The sequence below is a fragment of the Haplochromis burtoni genome, unplaced genomic scaffold, assembly GCF_018398535.1.
Source record: "Haplochromis burtoni strain Fernald_Lab_line unplaced genomic scaffold, NCSU_Asbu1 Contig_91, whole genome shotgun sequence".
Lineage (NCBI taxonomy): Eukaryota > Metazoa > Chordata > Actinopteri > Cichliformes > Cichlidae > Haplochromis > Haplochromis burtoni.
In genome coordinates, this window is record NW_024582452.1 from 1,079,702 (window position 1) to 1,103,569 (window position 23,868).

Here is a 23,868-nt window from a genome sequence, read left to right on the forward strand (position 1 = left end):
TAAAGAAAATATAGAAACAAAAATAAAATATTCTTCTCCCTGAACCTTTTTCACTCACCTTGACAGTAGTGTGGAAGTTATTATTGCGCCTGACAAATATTTTCCATTAATGCAACAGATTACAGTATGACAAATGACTGATTACTGATCAGTGTTCTATGTCTCTAACGCGTCACGGTGATTCATTTTATTTAAAGAGCGATTACCACAGTAACATATGGTAAATGTTTCAGTGCAGGGAACTGGCTGACATCCTGACAGCTGCATTACTATCCAGAGCCACAGCATTAGAAAGATGTGGCCTATATAATTTCTTCTAAGCAGATAATAAATCCATGATTGCTGTCTCCGTCCTTACATTAATGACTGATTAATTATAAAAGCATTCGAGGAGATGAGTCCGAGTGTAACTTTGAATTTGTGCAACAAAGCCTGCCAGCTAGCTGGTTACATTCATAAAGCCTGTTACCTCGGTAACTGACTCATAGTTAAATTCATCTCTTTCTCTGGAACAGAAAACCCAGAGTTTTGTTGTACCACACACACACCCTGATTCACTCTGATTACTTTCACCCAGCCGGTGTGGCACTAACTCAGCCTGCTGAGAACGGGATGAGTGCACTTGAGGCTAAAGGAGGAGGAAATTTCAGAAACGTATAACTTGATGTCCATCAGTAGTTTTATAGCCCTGGCTGCCTATAAACTATTCCCCTCAGCATAGCCACGGCTGGTTTTCTGAGTCATACATACTGCATTTCCTAAACTGCTTTTCACTTTTAACACATTGACATTCTCTGAGTGTCTGAGAGCAGCAGTGCACTGCATCTTTGGTGTGTGGGTACAGTTGAACTCTGAGCAGGTCCGTCTGGTGGTTTTCAGGACAAGGAGGACATCAGTAAAAAAAAAGAAGTGCATATCTTGTTCAATTTTTCAACTACTGCTGAATGTTTCTTTGACAGTATATGCCCCCAGTAATACATTAATGTTCTGGTGGCTCAGTGTTTCTCCACAGCAGGTCCAAGTGCATGCTGGGATATAGGTCCTGTCCCTTCTGCGACCCTGAATAACAATAAGCTGATATAGAAAGTGGACTGCTGGACCTTAATTTAAATCTTTTGTGTTTTTCTCAGTCACAGATCCCAGTCTCCCACACAGGTGTTCACTTGTTCACATGGCAATTGCACTCAAGCACCACCCACTGCATGAAGGAAAACATATTTATACATAGCTTTCACTGCCAGTTAAGTTTATCCTGACTCTCCACCACCTGCTGCTGTCTAACTGTCAGAGGTTTTTCATCACATCTACTTCTTTCATCTACCGTCCTTGCTACTGCGTAACGGCACTCTGGTGTGGCAAAACGGAGCTCAGACAGTGGATAACGATGTAATTTGTGCCACCCAAACACAAAGGTGCAAAGCAGCTAACAAGAAAGTCAGCCAATTATGCAAACACAAGACAGATCACAGCATTCAAAAGGTGCAGTCAGGGCACAACTGATTTACATGATATGGCAATAAGCAAAGTTGACAGAAATAGCATGGGCAGGACTGTAGACATAAACTCTGTGTCATAGCTAACCAAAGATGTAAATGAGCCATTTGATTGCCATTAAAAAGCTCTATAAAACAGGCTAAACAATCAATAATTCCTGAATAAGATGTCAGACCCCCCCCCTTCATTTAAACCGGCTGAATATCAAGTTCAGTTAAATTCAACTGGTTCAGCTAGTAACAGAGACCACATTTCTCACCTTAGAAATGTAAAATAAGAGCAAGATCCAGTGTGCCTGCACATTTGCACGTAAAATTTCAGACCTTATGGGCTCAAAGCTGTGATTTGTTCCACCCCAAAAGGCATAACAATGCTAACAGTGAAGTGAAAGAAATGTCAAACACATTCTGCATACACCTACACAGCAATCTTAAGAAGCCTGATTATCCAAAATAATTCCATTCTCTTGCATGGGCTTACATGGATTTGCAGGCATTGGTGAACACATCTATGAGAAAGCTAAACATGCGATTTTGCATCCTTTCAGGACTGTGTGAAAGTGCAGAGACCTTTCGGCTGACAGCCTCTTAACTTTGATCTAGCTGTTAGACTCACAAACATGAAGGTACAACCAGACTGAATTTTTCTCCCTTTCCACGTGGAATATTAAGACGTGATTGATTCGTTTGTGCAAACTGACCCCCTCTCTTTTACTTGAAACAGGTCAGGCTTAAAAGTTTAAAACATGGGCTCAGGTTGCAGACATTGAGGGTAAGATGTTAGCCAAAGCAGGCTCCTAACATCACATAAACCTCATTTGAAGAAATTCAGACCTTTGCCTCGTGTGCCCACGCGTGTAATCAAACCAAAATAAGCATACATCTACAAAACAAATCTCTCAAGCTAGAAGATGAGCCAGTGGGCTGAGATAATAAGGTTTTATAAACTGCCTGCATTTGATTTCATTAACAAAGTTTTAAAGGAAGGCTTCCCAAGTTCAGTATTTACCCGAGGAGTATAAGAGTAAGACAGCCTTGAGACCTGAATCGGAACAGTGGTTTTAAGTATGGGAAGACATGATATACTGAGGCAGCTCCTGCCGGAGACTTTTTATGAAGAAAACTAATAGAACATGTTTTTTGTGCCACAGGAAATACTCTGGATTGAAGAAAAGCATACTGTAGGTGTTAATCACATTAACAAAGGCTCCTATTAAGGTATGTGAGTGTGACAGTAAGCTGGAACCGTCAAGAAAAAGCCTGCTGACCTCCAAGTGCATCGCTGTGCTAAGGTTGCAAGTGACAAATTGGCGTTTTAATTATACAAACATAATCTCAAGGTGGGATTTTACACCGGCTTCCTCTGTCTTCGTCTTTCTTCTCTTGGTCTATGTGATTCTCAGTCACCCTCAGCTATTCATTATGCATTCTTCCTCCCTTTTCCGTATCTGAACCTTCGCAGACCACTTCCACAAAGTGGAACTCATTTGTCTGTCTTCAAATGCTAATAGAACACATAATGAGTGCCACTCAAAATTATCTCCCCTCGCCTATATCAGCGTATAATTAAAACAACACTGTCCTTAATAAGGTGTCAGAGGTGATAACGCAGGGCGCTGATAACTCTTTAAAGACACACACATACACATGCATGCACCCAATCACTCCCGCGGTGCCAAGCAACAATAGACTTATAATGAGTAGGACCATCAGGCCAAAACTAATTTCCAAGTATAAAGACAAAAGCTCTGATTGCTCAGTGGCGTTCCATAAGTAGGTTATTGCCTTTAGTTATTTACTGTTTTAATTAACCTTTTTTACAAACTCAACACATCATTTCTCTAAGAAATGCTTTGCTTTATAAGCTAATTTTTTAAATAATTTTGAATTAACAATTACAGCACTTGAAGTTCTCACTTGAACTTTTGCAGTTTCCCTTGACCGCTTTCACCTCCCAACTTTACTGCTTCGGTTTACTCTCATTCTTTCACAGAGTTATGGCCGCTTAAACCCCCCCCCCCCAAAAAAAAACAAAAAACAAAACAAAACTTTGAAAAACTGTAAAAATCCAAGCCCAGCACTCAATAACAAAGCAAAAGTGAAGCATTCAGCAGCTAACAAGTCAGACATTGCATTAAGCACATCTATCAAGTGGCCAGAAGCACAACACAACAAGTCCAAATGAATGATGATGTTGCTCTTTATCTGCTGGAATGCGTCTGCTAACAAGTTCAACAGTGTGTCAGTTTGTAGTGTTTGTTTCTGCTGCCAAAGGGAAAAAAAAAAATAGCCAGTAGCTCATTTAATTCGGCTGCACCTGTAGAGGACTCAAATCAGATTTTACCGTTTCTGTTCCCCATTCCAAACCTCATTCAAATTATGCTAATTTCCACATTTTTACACTTTGACCAATTCAGCTTTGCATAATTCGCAAGATTCACATTAATTTTTTTTTATTATATACTGGGCCTTCAGTAGTTCAACAGTTCAGCTTTTTCTTCCTTATTGTTACCAAGCATCCCCTTTGCAAATAAAAGGGTTTAACAGCATTCGACCCCAGAGTTTACAGCTATGAAAAAGAAACTTTTAAATCGCAAAAGGAAGAGATTAATACCTATAAGTGTGCTACTTTTTTCACTCAATCCCTAGCTCAATTACTTGAAAGCGCTTGCTTGCCCTCGGGTGAGACACTTAACCCTGATTTGCTGCAGAGGGTCAGGCCAGCATCTGTTATTTTTGCATATATTACTGAAAATAAATCTAAACATATGAACGCACCAAATTGAAACAACAAACAGTTTCAGCATCTGATAATAACTGCTGTACTGGATGATGACAGGTCTTAGGATAAGAGTCCAGGAACATTTCTGCACGGCGCTGAACCTTATGCAATGGCACAGACATGATGTCATCTCTCTACAGACTAATTTTAGGTCACTTTGGAAAGAGTAAACTCATCAGCTGCATGCTTCTGAAGACAAACTCTTCATCACTGGGCTGCGAAGTTAAAAAAAAAAAAATCTCAAGATTTAAGGGCAGAAACTCTGAGTCATGTGAGACGTCAGATCAAGAATTATGACCTGAGGTTGTGAAGCAGTGAGACAGGCTGTTCCATCAACCTTGTTTTCTGCTGTCCCGACTGTACACACACTTTATTGCTTTAATTGAGCCCAGAAGTATAATTGAGGTGGAGAGTTGGGAGAGAAGCTGGACCAGCGGGGGGCTCAGGCACAGACAGCAGCATCTGCAGGCAGCGGACACAGACGACTGGAGGAGCATATTAAGTTGCTGCTCCTACTTCACCAGGTGTGTCCCTGTCAATTGGAGGACACGGGGAAAGCGGGAGACAGCGCGCCTGACAACTCAGCCACAGCTTCCACTTCAGCTCAGCTCCACTTATCAGAGCACAGACAAACAATGACCAGCGGAGAGTAAACAACAAATGAGTCTATTTACTTTTTCAGATATACCTTTCACTTCTGAATGTTGCCACACACTGCAGTGACTGATATCCCCAATCCAGGCTCATTGTCTGAACATCACTCACTAAGCGGTAATGCCGGGTTTACCCAACGTCAGTGCATAGCAGCATGACTGATAGGTTTAATTTCATTTCATTATATAAAGCGAACAATTCAGGATCATATTTGCTGACTGTGTGTGGGAGGCAGGTGAAAAATGTCCAGATATGTTTGAAATCTAGTGAACAACACTGCCATCCCCGGTTACTCATCTTAACGACTCAGGCAATCTGATTAGTCTCCTTTTTGTGTCTGAATAAGGCATTAAATAAATAAATCATTATCTGTCCCCCTGTGATCTCCACAACGCAAACAGGTTTGAAAACAGCAACCCAGCGTGAGCAGTTGCAAACTTGTTTCCCATCTTCGAGGCAACAATGTGAAGGTATCGAGATTACAAGTTCTCTGCACACGGTCGCGATAATTTTGGTCATACTGTGGTCTCCAACCACTGTTTCCCATAGTGTTACTGTAACATTATAAAACATAAAAAGTGCACATTACTGAGAAATGTATTTAATTCGAATAATGCATGACTTATTAGTAAATGTTGCCATTACTCATCCTAGTTCTACATTTTATGTTTGCTATCCATCCATTTTCTTCTACTTATTGAGGGCTAGAAAAGAGAAGCCCACACTTTTCTCTCCCTGGCCACTTCCTCCAGCTTGTCCCAGTAAGACCAAGGTGTTCCCAGGCCAGCCTAGAGATATAATCTCTATATAATTTCTGCCACTTTTATCCAAAATCTTCTTTTGGTCACTACCCAAAGCCCGTGACCATAGGTGAAGGTAGGGACGTAGATTGACCGGCAAATTGAGAGCTTCACTTTTAGGATCACCTCTCTTTACTATGATGGACTGGTACAGCGTCTGCATCACTGCAGCTGCAGCACCACTCCTTTTTCATCTCATTCGCCGACCCCTACGACACCTCCTGCAGGTGGTGGGCTTACAGGATGGTGGGCCCATGTCCGCTCTTTGGGCTGTGCCCGGGCAGGCCCCGTGGAATAAGACACTTGCCCTTGGGCACCCTCCCCAGGACTAACTCCAGGGCAGTGCCACAGAAACACTATCCCTGGTGTGTTGAACTGTTCTCTAAATTTCACATTCGTTGCTTTTTGTCTGGTCCCTCACCCGGGACCAGTTTGCCATGGGAGACCCTACCAGGGGGCTTGACAACTTAGCCCTAGGGATCCCTGGGACACACAAACCCCTCCACCACAATAAGGTAGTAATTCATGGAGGAAAGGAATTATTTTAACTGAAACAAATACACAGTAAGATTTTTCCCTACATTTTTACCATTTACACTTTGGATCTTGCTGCACTTACAGAAAAAGAGAATAAATTCACCTTTAATAAAAATTAAAAGAATGAGCTAATAAACGAATTTCAGAAGTTATTTATCTTTATTGGGCACTCTGCCCAGCCATTCTGTCCTCTCTCTTTTCTCTTTTCCTCCTCCCCATCACCCTGTAAATGCTATTCTATCCATCTCCCCACTCTGCTGTCAGTCTGCATTGTATTCTGTGCGGCAGAAACAAAATGTCATAATGATAATATTTCAAGAAAGAGGTGCCAAGGTCTCAACAAATCAACAATCCGCACCACAAACACACCAGCTTCACTGGCAGCACACAAACGCACACATCATGCCAGCTAATGAACTTATTTCCACATACATGCCCCCATTTTCCACAGACACAATAAAAAAGAAAAAAAAAACAAAAAAAACAGAAAGAAATGTTGCCTAAACTCAGGCTGCAGGCCAAGACAGAGCCATCGCTGGTTAACTGATTAGCTCAGTAATTGCAGTGGAAATGCCATTCTAAGACTGATATAAAAGTGCAAAGGCACATCCAGGAAATACTAATCAGTCTCTCGGCTGTTCTCCCAGGAGGCTGCTCTTCTAGTCCTTGCTGCTGTTGGTAATGCCACTGCCTCCAGCAACAGCATGTTATCTAAGTGTAGGTTTTTGTATTTGTGTATGTTTGTGCTACATATTTGCACCTTGAGCTTACTGGCTAGTAATTAATATCTCCTTCTTTACTTGCAGGAATAAAAAACCTTTAATATGGGCGCTGTAAATCTGGGCAGGATCTTTCTGCATGTCAGAATAAATGACTCATTACAGCAGCGTCAGTGTAAGACATGCAAAGAGAGCCTTCCTTGTTCAAAATCTCCTCATTATAAACCTCATTTTTGTTCTGCGTAACATGCCTCGGGCTTTTTTTCCCTTCACTCCCCTTTCTTTCATCCATTTGTCCTTGCCTCGTTCAGAGAGAGTTTGTTTGTGCGCCATGGATCACACCTACAGTGACTACAGTCTACATCCTCACCTGTCACTACAACTGCTCCCATCTGTCTTTTCTCACTTTGTCCTGCCCTGCATCCATTTCTCTGACCTCGTTACACACAGTGACGCAGTCTGTTTGCACACAAATTTTGCACGTGAACTCAGAAACGGGCAATATTTAAGTTCACACAGACACACAACTTAAAAGGAGGCTCTTCTAAAAGACAATTTGAGGCGAGTTGAAAACACAGCTCACGCCTCTCTTCTCCAAACTGTGTGTTTGTGTCTCTGTCAGGTCTGTTTGTACTGTGGAAGGATTATTTGATTGTTTACAGGTTTAGAGCTTGTCTGCAATCAATCTGCTGTGTTTACGGTGCATGTTGCCTGACAATGAAGGATTATTGGGAATTGCTGTTTGTGTGTGCGCTTGTGCATCTGACTGGATAACCTACTTTAACTACAAAAATGTTCAGTTTTCCCCCCCCATGCTCCTGTTACGTGGCTTCATTTTATCCACTCCGCTGAGCAATGTGTCAAATATACTGCTTGTTACTGCGCTTCATTGAAGCAATATGACATTCAAACAGAGTGAAATATTAGAAACCAATATGTCATGTTTTCATGGCTACATCGTTAGATCAAATGAAAACATCTCTTGATTGTGATTCAGTCTGGCTTTGCAACTTTCTCTTAATTTTACCAAAACTTCAGTGGGGATAAAATTAACTGCCTGCACATCATAATGGTCCTATTACTGATTTTAGACAATTTCAACCCCCTACCAACCTACTACCAAGGTCTGAAATTGAGCTAACAAAGAAGTACCAAAACTACAGTTCCACCAATTGCTATTGCAACCTTGTCTCAACAGCAGGTCAATCTCTAAATTTGCCCACTAAAAATGCCCATCTTCTGTAAGGAAATTTAATATTTGGCCTTTATTGCCATTATCTTTCTTTGTTGTGTCTTCCTCCCCTCACCCCTAACTGGTCACGGCAGATAGCCACCTCTTCCTGAACCTGGTTCTGTTAGAAGGGAGGTTTTCCCTTCACTATCACCAAAACGGTTACTCATAAGGGATGATATGATTGTTGGGGTTTTTTTCTCAGCTACAAATTTCTTCTTTGTATTATTGTCAGGTCTTTACCTTACAATATAAAGTGCCTTGAGGCAACTGTTTTTGTGATTTGGTGCTATATTAAAAAAAATGAATTGAATTGAATATTTTCTTCCCTTGTTTTGAAAGACAGAACGGCGTCCTAACAGTTAGCAAAGCTTCACCACATTTAATGCAGGTTATTGAACTCCAGCACTTGATGTTTGCAGTGTTGGTGCCTTTTTTGGTCTTTTGGTGCCTCTTTGGTCTTTTCTTTTTGGTGATTGACAAAAACAAAAATGTTGAGGCCTCAAAATTATAAGTTCAAAAACGAATAAGTGATGTCATGATGCCCATTGTCTATTTACAGTCTATGTGTACTATTCACACCGGTGTAGGGACTACTCAGGCAAAGGAAGTAAACTAAATGTAAGACCTTCTATATGTGGCCACACACACCTGCCATCACAGCAGCTTTCTGAGTGAACTGTCCAATTACTGAATTACTCTCAAACTTCTTTAAAAACAAAAGCAAACAAAGAGGTATGTGCATATAAATGGCCCTAATTCTTTAAAGGTTCATGTATTTTTCTTCAACCTTTTGAATTTAAGCTAAAAGCATACACTTTCAATTGAATCTTGATTCTTTTATTTCATATCTATTGTGGCTAAGAACAAAGCCAAAAGAGTGTGTCACCGTCCAAACATTTTTCGAGCATTACTGTAGATTTAATTTGTTATATGACTAATCAGAGAGAACAAAAGTAAAAGCCATATTTTAGAATGCAAAAGCACATTTATTTTTGAGATTTTGTTAAAGCTTTTAGTGAAACAAAACCTCCCTCTCTTCTAAATAACAGAATTTGAGGTGAGATGTTTAGAGGGAAGATGTCTCTTTGGTGGAACTACTCGGGAACATATGAAATGTGACAAGCATCCCCAACTAGACGCTACATTTTTGTAGGTGTCACAACCCAAAACCCCCTTTTTAGAACAACTGGTTTGACATGCAACAACTTTGCTTTCAATTTCAAGTTTCTCCTTAACTGAAAGTAACTGTCAGAAATATTCATTTCTGGGAAGAACTATGACTGAAAAAGAAGAGTGATACTTAAGTAACTAAATACATATACTTTTTAAGCTTGGCTACCAAGCCGGTCTGTCACATCTAAAAGAAGCCACTGGAGAGACAATTAGCGTAATATGGGGTCAGTCGAGAGAGCAACCCGAACTCTGCCGTTCCTTCTCAGTCTCCTCCTCCTAAACTCCATCCAGCAGCTTGAGTCACTGCTAGCCCTTTGCCAGCTTGCCTCCTGCCCACACACAGCTTGGCCCTTAAGTCACCTGCACTAACCCACAGGATAAATAAACCATGTGCAGAGCAGGGTAGCCGCCAACCTGGGCTATTTTCAGCCCCACTGTGCACTTTTTTTCCCCCCCTTCTTCTTTTCTTTACTGCCTTCTTCCTCAGTCCAAAATGTCTTCATAAAAAGCATTTCCCCCTCTCAGTCTCAGATAAATAGAGCGTGCTTAGGCAGCATTACTGATCCATCTCGAAACAAGCCGGAGTCGTTGAGACGTGTCAACCTTTCACTATAACAACACAGGAAAAAGATATGGTTTTAAAATAAAAATGTAAGATTACTGATCCTTAATTGCACTGTTACAGTTAAAGCAAGACATCGTAAAGAATGACTGGGATATCTAAAGCTCGTGATCCCCGATTATACATTTTTCTGTGCAGCAAAAACTCATTTGTTATGCTCATTCCCTTGTCACCAAACTGCACGCCTCCTTCTATTCTTACATCTCATTTTACCTGTACTTCCTTCACACTCCCTCCTTACTTGTCCTACAAAAACACCAGCCTCAACTTGTTTCGGGAGGATTGATTCTCAGATGGCATGAAACAAAAAAAGATTTTTCTGCAGGAAAAAAAAAAAAAAGAAAAGAAAAGAAATGAATTATTAGATAGAAATGGGCAGAAAAAAAAAAGACTACTGCAGGAAACAAAAACAAAATAGAGAGTACAGTGGAAATGGCTTAAATGTCACCTGCCTTAGAGAGACAACTGTGGGATACTAAAACATCAGATTGCAGCACTGGGTGGAACAAAATCTCAAAAGTGGAACAAAATTAAAACGTAAATGCAAGATTTCCATTAGTTTTTCCCCTGTTTGAGGTCTGACTGGAGCTCATAATTATATCTCATGTTGCCAAAATTTTACAGCAGTGGTGCAGCCAACTGGTGAATTAGTACCACCAGCTGTTATCCATGTGTTAGGTCCTAATATTCACACAAAAGTATTCTTTTGGGGGGGAAAGACTAATGAGTTTTTCACCATATTTGAGATCCAACATTATAATTTAAGTGATGCAAGCAGGATGACACTCGGCTTTAAGCTGTATGCCTTGTCATATATGAAGGTAATCTGCAGGGATGCATGGAAGATGAATGTTTATTAAATTTGCGTTTTAAAGTGTGTAATAAAGCTGTACTTGAGCTCTCCTGCTGTGTTGGGCACTTTCACTGCTGACAGATGGCTTTTGTGTACAGGATTACTCCCCATTATGAGCCCTGAGCATTTACCTGCCGATCTGGATAATGTGGTTACGCTGGGCCTCAATCACTCTTTGGACCTGGTCAGCACTAAATAGCCCTCGTTCAGCAATGTGCTGCAAATATTAATTTAATCCTCAGTAAGTGTGTTCAGATGATTTTTTTTGTTGTTGTTTTTTAATCCAATTCACCACTAGAGAGATTGAGGAGTCAAAGGGGAATGTCATGGGAGCAAAGAGAACAAGGGATAGGGGCACAAGAGTGAGGCAGGCAAAGGGAGATAGTAAGAAGAGGCGAGAACATGTCATGAAAACATAATGAACACCGTCATGCCCATGAGGTTTGATGTGAGGAATGCACATCAAACCTCATGGAGTGTAATGTGAAGGGTTGAGATGAAGGAGGAATGCAGAAACTCTCTAAGAAGTGAAGGGGGGGAGGGGGTAAACACTGTGACTGAGATATGACATAACTTTGCAAACTCAGCACCAGAGCATGTGGCAGGTTCACGAGTCAGGCTGCGGAGAGCAGCTGTGCTGACCCACAAGCCGCTGGGCGGTGTGGGTGGTGGCTGTGCTCCACATCTGTCGCTTCGGGCCACAAACCCTGAGGAAATGCAAGCCTAAGTATATTCCTGCCAAGGGAAAGATTGGCTGCCCCCATTCCAGAGTCTGGTTCTTTTCCAGCTCCCAGCACGGCTGCAGTTGTCAGAGAAATCTGAGCTCATTGTCACCCTGAGGGTTGCTTTTGGAGAGTTCATCCTGGGGCTTAAGACCATCACCACAGGTTTTACAGCAGTCAAAAGAGAAATAAGATGTGAAAACACAACAAATGTGTTCAACTGCAACCCTGCAGACCAATGAATACACAGAGGAAAACAGTGCAGAACTGAAACCTCCGCAGAGGCTTTATTTAACAGCTTTCCCCCCCCAAAGTATTCCAGTTATTTTACATCGCCCTTCCAAACAGTTACTGGTTTAGGTTCTCTAGGTATTTGTTTTGACCAAAGTTATTTTACATATTGTGCAGATGTGTGAAGTGACAGCTCTAAAACCACAATGCTTTGGGATATTTAATTAGGATATGCAGAATTTATAGCAACTATACTAAAGCATGCACAGACCTTAGACTTGTATATGACTTCTTCTTAAACAGGCTTTCTCATGACATCTACAGCTGCGCAGCTTGCAAACGATGAAATATATAAAACACTGTTATTCTCATACCACCAGGCTCTCGCTTCTCTTCTCCGAGGCACAGCTTGTCTTACATTTTGTCGGCGAAATCTACAAATGCATGTTGCCTTCTTGAGACATGACAGCAGCGATCAGAGTACTGAAATTATAACACAACTGTCACGATAGCAGTGTGCTGGGAGCTTGCAAACACACATCTATTCCCCGGGTAGAGCTGTCAAAGCCTGACTTTGACAAACAAAAAAGGGCCAAGCATCAGGCCAAGGGAAACGCTCATCAGAGTGAGACTCACTCTGTTCTCCTTTACTGGAGTTCACTGCTGAGTGGGTTCTTAAATAAGCCCAGTTTGCTCTCTACTATAGAAATACCTCAGAGTCCAATTAGCAGTGATCATTCTCTTCAACTGTTAAGGAGCAGTGGGGGAGCGCTGGGTGCTTTCGATAACGCTGCAATAAATACTGGCACGACATTACAGGAAAAATGTCATCCATTATGCTTTTCTTGCTTTAAAGCTGCAATCAGTTAAATGTCTTTAGGCAAATGTCTGACATTTTGGGGATTTTGAACATTTGAAAGGACACTTGTCTTATACAGCTACAGCCAGTGGGCTGTTAGCTTAGCACAAAAAAAATAAAAAAAATAAAATAAAATCTGCCATCAAGCACCTCCAAAGCTCACTAACCAACACAATCTCTCTTTTTCAAACAGCACCGTCACAGATCATTGCTTTAAACAGTGTGCAGCATAGCAGCTAAATGCCATTTCACCCTGTTCAGCTTCAGAATACCCCCAGCTAACCACTTCCTGCAGATCACAAAGACCTGTCATGTTTATGTTCATTAAACATGTCAGAGAAATATTTACTGCCAAACCATTTTGTAACTTATAGACAATAAGTATTAATTTGAAGTAAATTCTATATCTTACAGGAAACCAGTGCAGGGAGCAGAGAATTGGAACGATGTTTTCCCTTTAGCCAGTTTTTCTTAAAATCCCAGCTGCACCATCCGGAATGAAATGTAGCGTCTACACTGTAGAAGAGCGCTGTAGTTAGTCAACTCTACAGGAGATGAAAGGATGAATACGTTTCTCTGCGGTTTGCTCTGACACTCTCACTCACTCTAAATTTCTAAAATACCAAAAGGCTGATTTAGTTACAGCCTTAATATGTTGGGTAAAACCAGGCCCTCATACATACTTACACCAGGATTTATCACATTGGTTGAAATTTTTAGTGCCCTCGATTCTAGGTAGGAACTAATTTGCATCGGTGCATTTTTGTTTGCAGACAGGAGAGTCTCACAGCCTTGTTTCCATTTAATTAAGAGAAATTTTGTTGCTCCAGCTGTCCACTTTTTCAACACACAAACATAATACAGTAAATCAATAGAACTGAAGTCATTTGGTGAGACGGTGAATGGCCCACATTCACACCAGAGTAAAATAAATAAAATAAAATAAAATAATAATTTTATTTTTTCGTATTTACCGAATTACTCCAGTGGTGCAATCATGGAATCACCTCAACCAGTTGTATTCTGGTTATATTCCTATATAAATGAAAGGTTGCTGAGTGCATATGCCATTTTGCAGGTCAGTCACCATCCTGCAACAACTATGTTACTATTTGTGATAAAATTTCTTAATTTCTGTACCAAATCTTTGAGGTTCTGTCTGGATTCTGAAAGTAAGAAGTTACAAAATTCCCATTAAACAGAAATTTAGTATGTAAATGGCAACAGATTTACAATTTTCTACAGCTTATCACATTTAATCGATGTATCATCACCAACAGATTCCATGTAATTACAAATTTAAAATGTGCTAAGACCTGAACCATCTAAGGACAGTAAGCAGTAGTGCTAAGGCACATCAGCTTCTCATGCAAATGTTTACAAAACAACAAATAAGTGCATTTGCTTTTTCTTTGACACTTCGATAGGTAGAATAAAGACTCGGACATCAACTTTTAATTAAACTCAAAAGTCTTCTGTCAAACTGAGTCTTATTTTCAAGCCAATACAAACACGTTTAAGATTTTTTATGAGAACATTTCAAACATATAATTCTCTTTTGGGAGCTTCTCTTTAATACACTGAAACTCAACAGCAGAGGAAATATCTTCTGCAAAAATATGGAGAAATAAGCTGGCACGACTCAACAGAAAACGATAACGTATTGTCAGCTCTCCGCATGCACCATCATTTGGAAAAATCTACCCTTGAGGTATCTTACAAGTGCAGAATAGTTCTTTCGTTTTCCACATTATATGGAATGAAAATATTTCTTTAAAAAAAAAAAAAAAAAAAAAGAGAGAGAGAGAAGTGATCCTGTCAGTTCAGTCGAGTTTTCAGTCTGTATTCGTGTCACAAACAGCTTGGAATAGTTTATCAGCCTCTTTTCTGTGTTTGATCTTTTTACAAAGAACAGTCTGTTGGGATATATCTCTTTCCTTATTCATCAAGTATGTTGCAATGAAACAATGAAAAGATTAACAACGCAATGCATCAAAGACAGTCTTCAAAGGAAGTGTATTTTCCAGTTTTCTGGAGCTACGCGGTGATGTAGATAACAAAAGGAAGTGGAGAGGAGAGAAATAAAGGCCTTAAACCTCTCCAGGGGAAACACCTCTCTGCTGCCACTATGTTCTGGCCAGATGTAATTTCCTGAGCAGCGTTCTGCTCTTCAAAGAGTGGAGAAATTGCCCTATCACAGTAGACACAGTAGAGAGGATGTGGGGGCTGTCTGAGTAACAGTCTTAGGCACATGTGCAGCAGATATTAACTACTACATAAATTATCCATCCCCCACAAATTAGAAGAAAAACACATAAAGGTCAATAAGATGTCTGAACGTGTATTAGACTCAGAACTACAGAGCCAGGAACGGGGTGACACGAAACAACTATTTACATGATTCATGTGCGCACATTTCATATTCCAGTGCTGAAATGAATTGTTGAGGCAGAACTAATCAAATGTTTGGGAGCATGTGCTCGCAACCAGAAGGCAGTTTTGAATTCTACGAAGGAAAAAAAAAGAAAAAGAAAATCATGATTCAATTCAATGTTTGGGTTAAAGAGAAGGGCAAGCAGCTCGGCCAACATCGGCTGTGTCATTAAAGCACCACAACACAACTGCAATCTTCACCTTTCAGTTCAAAGGGCTGTTTGGTTGGGTGGAATAAATATGTCCTATTGTGGAGAGAAAAAACTCATTACCAACCTTGTTATGTTTCTGTGTGCAACTTGAAGGTAGGTTGAAAGGTGATCTCAGACCATGTAATCTTAACAGAATGTCATCTTTAATGAGTATTTCTACTTGCGAAAAAAAAAAAAATCAAGCGTAGGTTCTACTAACAAGAAGTGTGACTCGTTTCTTTTCAAGCGTCCAGTAAATCAGCTAGACCCTGAAAATGACACACCTAGATAGAACTGAGCCATAAAAATGATTATTTACAGCTCTTTCTTTCCTCCTGTAATGTGTGACAATTACTACCTTGAAACAGCCAGAATACACTTTGAAATTACAGTGTGAAGAAACTTCTTTAGCCACCATATATGGTAGAAAAAGTTCAGGAAGCACACACTCTTTCCCCCATAAAGTCAATGTTTGACAACCTCCCGTGCATCTTTAACAGCGAGTTTTGACACCTCGGTAAATATCAACGAAGATGTAGTTTGATGACCATCAGAATAGTTTCAGAGTTTTTCCAAGAGACCACCCTCACAAACTCCTGATGCACACCCAGTCATTTTGCTCTATAAGCAGGTCTGAAATATGACAGAAATCACTCAGTTCAGAAAAGAGCTTCTAGGGTTTCTCCTAGCAGGCTTTCAAGGGGTAAAAATTATTACTTAACAGGACATCATATAAAAAATAAAAAAAAATCATCATCTGGTCCTTAGCAGAGTCTAAAATTATTTAAATTCGACCTAAGAACAACAACAACACATGACATATACTGTGCTGTGTTTATGTTGTGGCCTTTTATGCAGCATTTCCTGGTATGGTTACATAATTTAAGAGTGTTCAAACCATTTGCCATTTTTCTTGCAAAAGATAAAGAAATGAGGGGAAGTTTAAGACTTTTGAAGACTACTGTAGATAAATGGTGCCAAAATACAGAAGTAAATGTCATGATTCAGGACCTTTAGCAGCAATAACTTACAATAATTGTTTTTTGTATGACGTTATCACTCTTGCACATCACTGTTGTGGAGGTTTGGCCCACTCTTTACAATGTTGCTTTAGTTCATTGAAGTTTGCAAGCTTTCATCTATACACAGCTCTGTTAATGTCCCGCCACAGCAGCTCAGTCAGGTTGAAGTCTGGACTTTGACTGGGTCATTGTAGCACCTTGATTCTTTTATTTTTCAGCCATTCTTTTGTAGATTTGCTGCTGTGCTTTGGATCGTTATCCTGCCGCATGACCTAATTTTAACCAAACTTTACTTGTTGGTCAGATGGCCCCACTTTTAACTCTGGATTGACGCAGTGACTGCAGTGTGTTCAGGTAAATCATCACCCCTCGTGCTCATCGTGCTCAGCAGTTATATGAACAGATGTTATGTGCTGATATGCTTTGTTTGCTTTTTGACCAAATGGGGGTAAAAGTGGGGAAACGTGTCTTACAGCAGAATATTTAAATTAAAAAAGAAATCTGCTCATTTTTCTCTTTAGGAGGTTTAACCCTTGTTCTGAAGTTAATTACTGATTTTTTTGTAAAGAATGTCCTTTGTGGCCATCCAAGAAAAAGCTTTTACTTGGCAAACCCTCCAAACAAACCAAAATTGTTCTAATTATAATGACATGAACTTTAAAATTTTAAATGCTAACTGAGGCCTGTAATGTCTGAGAAGTAGCTGTTTATTTTTGTTTTGCAGTTTTCCTAAGCATTACCTGATCTGACCTTGAGTTGAATTTGCTGGGACAGCCACTCCCAGGAAGACTGAATGTTTTCCATTTGTTGGGAAAAAAAAAAAAAAAAAAAAAAAAAAAAAAAAAAAAATCACCCAAGAGTGATGGACTTCAAATTGTTTGGAAATGACCTCCCAGATCAGTGGGCAGCCAGAATTGCGCTGCTGATGTCATTCCACCTTGGCATCATGTTAACATACAGCTGAATGAACCAGACCATCAAAACGTCTTCTTTTATAGAGGTGATCGATTAATCCAATGCATTTGATTAGCAGCACTTAGGCGTTACTTATCCCCTTAATTCCTATGGAAGCAGTGAGGTTATTCTTAAGTTTTTCACAGGATTTTGCATTATGTTTTTCTTAAACAATTAATGATATGACATATGACATTTAAGATTGTATTTACCTAAGTTAAAGACATGGCAAGGATCAAATGACTTTTTAATAATGACCCGATAATAATAAAAAAAATAAAATAAAAAAAACCCTCAGAATTCAAATAAGTTTATTTTTTCAATAATTTATATTGACTATATATAACTATATATGAAGATTTGTTTCCAGGTGGCCTCAACCTAAACCTATAAAAAGTCAACAGGTTTCACACACATATGTACATTAATGCCAAAGGGAACTTCTTATTCTTGTCTTGTTTTTGTTTGTTTTTTTGCCATTCATACATTATTAGACCAGCACCCAATGTAATGTTTATGCCATAGATGCCCTAACAGTACTGGTAATTACCAAAATCATTCATAATTCAGCACATTAGTAACATTAGTATTTTTAATTAAAATGCCAAATTAGTTATTTACTTGCATTATTGAAAAGCAAAAAAAAAAAAATGTTTTAGTGGTTGAATGTTGTGCTTGATTAACTTTTGATTTCTCAGTGAAGTCCTGTGTGCCGGCTCAAATTATAAAAATATAGTAGAAGTATAAAAATGTGCATACAGAAACAAGTTTTTGACAGATGCCATAAAAACAAGACAGCAAATATTTTAGATAGTTAATATAAGCACTTTGCACACAATATTACAACAGTAGATGTTCAGATTAAATACTGCCAAAGTCTGACATAATAATGCAAGCAAATAAACCTTATCATCAATGACATCAGGTTACAGACAACTGTATGAAATGTCCCCCCCCCCCCTTTCTGGTCACTCTGTATAATGTCATATGGAGGGAATATAGCTAATAAAATCATCTCTGAATCTTGCTGTGACGACGAAAGTTACAGTCATCTGCTTAAAAAGGGGAAAGGGAGCCAGAAAAGAGTATGAACTGAGGGTATGTACAAAGATCAGGGGCGTAATTTACAGGGGGGTTAGGGAGGTTATGCCCCCCGATAATCAGACCTAGCCAATATAACCCCCCAATAAAATTATGAATTATCTTGCATAAACAGGCTGTTGATTTTCTTTACTCATCACCAGCAAAATAGTTGCATGTTTAATCATCTGGGAATTTACCCAGATTTATTCATTTATTTATTTAGACAGAGATCTTGACAACACCAATGTTCGGCACAAACTTATGCCCATGAACAAGATCTGACATTAAAGATAATTTTGAACTGAGAACCATGCAAAGCTTCTCTGTCAGGGCTTAAGAATAAAAATACAGAGCCCAAAATGACATCCCCCTCAAAGCATTTTTAAAGGAGAGAGAAATCACTGTTTAGAGAGGAAATTACTGTCATGCAGAGCAAAAGAAACAGTCTAAAGAGTCCAGGAAACAGATAAAGAATTAATTAAAATAACAAAATACAACAGAGATAAAAGATTAAGGAAATGAAGCACTGGCTTTAGAAAGGATATAGCACATCAAAATACTAATACAATTTGTGTAGCATGTAAATTGCTATTTAAATATTCTGTATATGTGCAGAAATAATTAGCGCTCTGCAGTAATAATGAGGTAGAAGTCAGGTTTTCATTTGAAAGAGAAAAAGACCTTAAGTCTTCATTTTTTTCCAGTTCTCCAGTTAATATAAAGTCATTGTTGTCTCATTAAATTCGGTATAATGCCAGTTTCCATCAAGGAAAGTTTCATATTAACAGTCTTGCAGGCTTCCTTTTAATGTGAAAAAACAATAGAAGCTTTAAATCAGGGGACTAAGAATATGAAAATATAATTTATGTTAAATGGAGAACAGCAGCAGTGTGGAGAATGTAACTGTTGTTGAACTGATGGACCTAATACAGAGGAAATGGGCATTATAATAAAATAATAAACTAAGTAATTTCACCCTCTTAATGTTTTTTTTTTTAAACTCTGTCTGCATTAGTGTGCTGCCCCTCAGCTGTTATTTCATAGTCCTGATTTGAATGCCCTAGGAACACATATATATATTATAGTTTAGATTTTTTCATGCAAGTTAACTTAAGGCTGCACCTGTAAGCTCAAATAGCTCATCTCTTTAGGTATTCAAAGAGAATTTCTCTCTCTTCACACAATTTACTGTGTTGGATTGAGGAGAAACATTTCCCACTAACAACTCAGCCCTACAATTTAATGAATTGAATGATGTTCACTGAAGTTCCTCATTAATCACATTTTCGTCATCTAGCATACAACTGTGTGTCTTAGCATAAGTAGCAGCGATTAAGCTACAAATATGCGACTCCTCATTACAAGAGTATTAAATATCGTCTGTGAAGGTTCTCAGTCATCCAGGTCATCGTAGTCAAAGGAGCTTGCAAAGAAAAGCGTCTGGACTTCTTTAAGTTGCTTGAAGACGTTTCACCTCTCATCCAAGAAGCGTCTTCAGTTCTAAGGTCAAGTGGTGGGGAGTCCCCACCTGGTGGGGCCAGGTTTCACAATGAACTCACCCGAAACTCTGGCTTATTGGGACCCACACCCGTTTTCACACCTTGGCTCAGGCGATTAAAGGATCATCAGGGGGTCCCTTTGTCCCTCTTTGGGGTTGACCTTAGAACTGAAGAAGCTTCTCGGATGAGAGGTGAAACGTCTTCAAGCAACTTAAAGAAGTCCAGACGCTTTTCTTTGCAAGCTCCTTTGACAGTATTAAACATCCATTTCCCATTTGTTGCTTATCAAGCTAGGCTTGCAAAGGGCTGCAAAAGGCTGTTTTGAGCAAGAGTTGGTCTACACACTGGTCAGGTCACCAGACCATCAGCAAGCTAACGCAGAGAGACAATCATGCACGCCCACGGCCCATTGACAGTCACTAGTTGACCTAACAGACAGGTCTTTGGACTGTAAACTGGAGCAAACCCACACATGTGTAGGGAGAATAACACACACTCCACACACCTCAGATCTAAATCCAGAACCTCTCACCTATGAGTGGGGAGCACTCACCACTGCACCACAAACCAATACATATTCATAAAATCATTTATTTGACCCCTACTGTAGAAAAGTGTGAAAGGACTATTGTGAGTGTGCCTTTAAGTGTGACCTCTTTGAACAACTATTTATAATAACAGTATAATTAAGCCACATTTAATTCCAAGCTTGATTGCACAGCATGACAAAGAGACTTCTTATTTCCTTAACACACCTGTCCCTTTAAATCTCACCACTATAAAAAGGTAAAAAAAAAACAACAACAACAACCAAACCCAAAAAAACCCCAAAGCAATAAAATTTATTGAAATAGGAAGGACACTACTCAAAGTGTCTCAATAAAAAAAGGAACAGACACCAAAGTGAGGAGCTAAAATATCGGTTGTCATATGCTGCATGTAAAGTCCTTTAATTAAGGCAATTTGTCATTTGGGCTATATCAATAAACTAGACTTGATGCACAATACAAATAGTGTGGGTGTGGAAAATGAAATATGAAATCAGAGGTTTAGCAGCCACAATCTTAAAGGTACAGGCTCTTTTTGTTTTAAGTCTGGAGTGAGAAACAACCCAGAAGCTTGCTTTAGAAGATCTACTAACTACTCTAATGCAAGCAAGGAGAGCTGTGACTGCTCTGACCATGCAGAGATCTAAGAGGTTTTGTTTTTTTTAAATTTGAAGATGGTTGAAAGAAAAGCGGGGAGATGAAAATAGATCAGAGCTGCTGCGACTTGCTACCAGGCATGTCTGTTTTTAAAAAAAAGACACTCTAGTAGTGCTGCTTCCAACTACATGTGGAGACTCAAAAAAAGGCACCCAGTTGCTTTGCTTTTATTGGTTTAGCAGGAAAAATGGCAAAATTGCCCATAAGCAGAAATATCACTTCAAAGCTACTCCAGTGCAGCTGCTACACTAAGCGGCAGCTTTAAGAGCTCCTCTCTGGTGTCATTGTGGATGAATGCATGTCATTATATTCCTCCTTTAATCTCTTCGGACTGCACATGCACGCTTGTTCTTCCTCAAATCTGCTGGTTAGATCAAGGTAAAAACTCTTTGACGACTCGTGCTCCCGTGAATAATATCTGCCAGATAGTAACAGAGATGCTCACAGAAAGTAAACGGAAATCTTGTTAGGAAAACAACTACAACTGAACTTAATCCAATCTACTCAGCGAGCTCGCCGTTTCGAATGATCAATGTTCAGCTCCAAATTAAAAACCATGTCTGCTGCCAGTGACTTCTGGCTACAGCGTTTGGGTGGGCCGGCGTCAGCAGAAGGTTTTATAGCAGAGACATTACAGTCGGGCAGCTCTGCTCCTGTGCTGCAGGGGAAACGTACTTTTCCAGTCAGTCAGGCAGACATATATAATGTCAGTGGACTGCTTAAACAAATTTTGCCAGCTCCAGTGCATTATTTCACATCCATTCTCCACAAGGACATCTGTGCACATTGTTTACTGGTTTGTTTTATTTATTAGGATCCCCTTTAGCTATAAACACAAAGCACATCTAGTCTTCCTGGGGTAAAAATATACAACACATTTTCAAACAATGCCTCCGTTTCATTGTTTAAAGGATAAAATTAAAAACACTAAAAACCATTTTTATTTTAAAAGGTAGACGCGAACATTTTTTTTAAAAAAAGCTGAAAGGATTCAAGCGAAATAACTAAAAAGCTCAAAACAATGTTTGATCATTTACTTTAACAAGAACTTGTTAGAAGACACGGAAGATTCACAGAAGTGAAAATGGGGGTTTTAAACATCTGCGTGCACTTGGGATTAAAAGAAATGGCGTACATGCCCATACAACAACACGTACTGTGGCAAATTTTGCCACATATATGCTTTAAAATATACATATTTTAGAATTGATCTAAATCTTACAGTATAAAGCTGGTTATTTTATCAAAAGCTTTATTTTCATGTTGATCTCTGTAACGATGGCTTTACACTGGATTTACCACAAGGTGTTTGTTCTGACTGTCAATGTTGCATTTGATTGGTTCAGTATCTGTGTGTACAGATATGATTAATGGTTTGCAATTTCAATTTAGTTTCATTGGCTACATAGCAATTAACTATCCGAGGTGCTGACTTCAGCTGTTGCTCATTCCCATCTGGGATTCGAGCGCAGCCAACACAACTCCACGTCATGATCTCAGTCCCTGGTTGGCGACTTTTATCAGTCTGGTCATTTGCCAACATAACAACTGGAGCCATAAAAGAAAGACAGCTAATGCTTGACACCGCATCCTCTGTACTTTAATATAGGAGAAACAAAAATAGGGGCTCTGTCAAAACAGTATAAAACATTAAATCCCAAAAAAGCACATAACTCAAGGGATGAGCCAGTGTTGCAGCCTGTTGCAGAAAACACAATTTGTTCCCATTTGTTTAGTTGACTGTCCAAAAAAAAAAAAGAAAAAAGAAAAAAGAAAAAAAAAAGCCAAAGATAGCAAAGAGGAGGAGGAGTTGTTCAGGAGGGAGGTACAACAGTGGGTGTCTGCAGCTATCTGTAAAACACGGTGGAGGCTCTGTTATGGTTTGCCGTTGCATTTCAGCAAGGAGTGTTGGGGATTTTTTTCAAAATTGATGGAATTGGGAACAGAAGAAAGTACCAGCCAATTTTGATCCACCATGCAATACAATCTGGAAAACATCTGATTGGCAACAGCTTCTCCTTCTTCTTCTTTTTTAATGTATCGACCAATTTTAAGTGTTTTTTTCCCCCCTTTATTATTTTTCAGTAGCAGAGTAGAGTAGACAGGAAAGGAGGAAGAGAGTGTGGGAAACAACAGAGAGGAAACAGCCCAGGGTGAAATCACATCTGGACCCCTGCTGAGCTATACCAGCACTTCAGGTAACACTTACACCTTTAATACCAAACACACTACCAATGCAGTAAAGGCATACCTGGATAGAAATAAAGCACAAACACACACACCATCAGTGATGGACTGGCCTCTTCAGAGCTCAGACCTCAGCATTATCATCTTGACAGAAAACAAAACAAAAGGCAGCCAACATCCAAAGAAAGGCTTTAAATGTCCTTCAAGAAGCCTAGAGAATATTCCTGAAGACTACTTAAACAAACTACATGAAAGCTTGCCTAAGAGACTTCAGGCTGTGTTGAAAAGTAAAGGTGTTCATACCAACGAAAGCCTTCTAAGCTTGTTAGAATTGCTTGCACATGTTTCATTTCACATTTTCCTGACAAAATATAAAGAAGTGCAAAAGTGAGTGATCATCCCATGCACAGTTACCATTAAAAGTTGTGAAATTTGTTGACACTGAGTGTAGTGCACTGCATACTGTAATATGCATGTATGGATGAGTGTGCAGAACTGCTGATGACTCAGTATGGGAACCACTTGGGTCAGCAGGCATGCCCATCAAAACGCACTGAGGAAATTGTTTTTTTTAAAGTTTAACACAGTAATTTTTATCTCTGTTTTGTCACAGCC

General features: G+C 39.5%; 1 protein-coding gene across 2 annotated transcripts in view; it reads right to left on the reverse strand.

The window, feature by feature from the left end:
* Positions 1–23,868, reverse strand: part of LOC102301226 (acid-sensing ion channel 1) — a 62,380-nt gene that overhangs the window by 31,058 nt on the left and 7,454 nt on the right. The gene's annotated exons all lie outside the window — the stretch shown is intronic.